Genomic DNA, 1,637 nt, shown 5'->3' with positions numbered 1-1,637 from the left:
GGAGGAGAAGAAGGAGGAGAAGAAGGAGGAGAAGAAGGAGGAGAAGAAGAAGGAGAAGAAGAAGGAGAAGAAGAAGGAGAAGAAGAAGGAGAAGAAGAAGGAAAGAAGAAGAAGAAGGAAGAAGAAGAAGAAGAAGAAGAAGAAAGAAAACACTGCCAAACTGGCTAGAAGCAGTGGCTCAGGCGGGTAATCCCAGCTCTTTGGGAGTCCAAGGCAGGTGGATCACTGGAGCTCAAGAGTTCAGGACCAGTCTGGGCAACATAGGGAAACCCCACCTCTACCTAAAATACAAAAATCAGCTGGGTTTGGTGTTACACGCCTGTGGTTCCAGCTACTTGTGAGGCTGAGGTGGGAGGGTCACTGGAACCAGGAAGTTGAGGCTGCAGTGAGCCGAGATTGCACCACTGCATACCAGCCTGCGCGACAGAGTGAGACTCTGTCTCAAAAAAAATAGCTTTTCTGCCCTCTCCCCTCTCCCCTCCAGCGCCGCTCCGGCTGCACGGCGCTTGCTGCACGGCGCTCGCCCCGAGTTTTGGGCTCCTGCTAAACTAGCGCCGCCGTCTTCGTGATTATCTACCGGGACCTCATCAGCCAGGGTGAGTTGTTCTCCGACATCTACAAGATCCGGGAGATCGCGGACGGACTGTGCCTGGAGGTGGAGGGGAAGATGGTCAATAGGACATAAGGTAACATTGATGACTCGCTCATTGGTGGAAATGCCTCTGCTGAAGGCCCAGATGGTGAAGGTACCGAAAGCACAGTAATCACTGGTGTCGATATTGTCATGAACCATCACCTGCAGGAAACAAGTTTCACAAAAGAAACCTATAAGAAGTGCATAAAAGATTACATGAAATCAATCAAAGGCAAACTTGAAAAACAGAAAGAGTAAAACCTTTTATGACAGGGGCTGCAGAACAAATCAAGCTAATTTCAAACATCCTTGCTAATTTCAAAAACTACCAGTTCTTTATTGGTGAAAACATGAATCCTGATGGCATGGTTACTCTATTGGACTACTGTGAGGATGGTGTGACCCCATATATGATTTTCTTTAAGGTTGGTTTAGAAATGGAAAAATGTTAACAAATTTGGCAATTACTTTGAATCTGTCACCTGTCATCATAACTGGCTTCTGCTTGTCATCCACACAACACCAGGACTTAAGACAAATGGGACTGATGTCATCTTGAGCTCTTCATTTATTTTGACCGTGATTTATTTGGAATTGGAGGCATTGTTTTTAAGAAAAACATGTCATGTAGGTTGTCTAAAAATAAAATGCATTTTAACTCAAATATTTGAGAGAATGCCTTTTAGTTTAATGCATAGTTAAATTCATCCTGTAGTGTTCCTGGAGGAGCTAGAGCCTGGTTATAGGCTACTACTCATCAATTAACTTCTACAGCGGAGACTACTTCTGGGACTGGAGTGTAAAAAAGAATCAAAGGTTTTAATTGTGAGTTGCAATAAAGGGAAAGACCATGCTCATAGCAGTGCCAACATCTGAAGTGTGGAGCCTTACCCATTTCATCACCTATAACAGAAGTAGTTAACTGGGACAGATTACCAGGAGAATAAAAAGAGGCTCATTCAGTGGGAAAAAATAAAATAAAAATAAATAAATAAATAAATAA

The 1,637-nt window shown here is 43.6% G+C and overlaps 1 pseudogene; it reads left to right on the top strand.

The window, feature by feature from the left end:
- The first annotated feature begins 571 nt into the window (after positions 1-571).
- Positions 572-1,291, top strand: LOC105504722 (annotated as a pseudogene).
- The last annotated feature ends 346 nt before the right edge of the window (positions 1,292-1,637 follow it).

Source organism: Colobus angolensis, unplaced genomic scaffold, assembly GCF_000951035.1.
Source record: "Colobus angolensis palliatus isolate OR3802 unplaced genomic scaffold, Cang.pa_1.0 Scaffold122, whole genome shotgun sequence".
Taxonomy (NCBI): Eukaryota; Metazoa; Chordata; class Mammalia; order Primates; family Cercopithecidae; genus Colobus; species Colobus angolensis.
The sequence above is the reverse complement of the archived record's forward strand: the minus strand, read 5'-3'. Positions and strand labels throughout refer to the sequence as shown.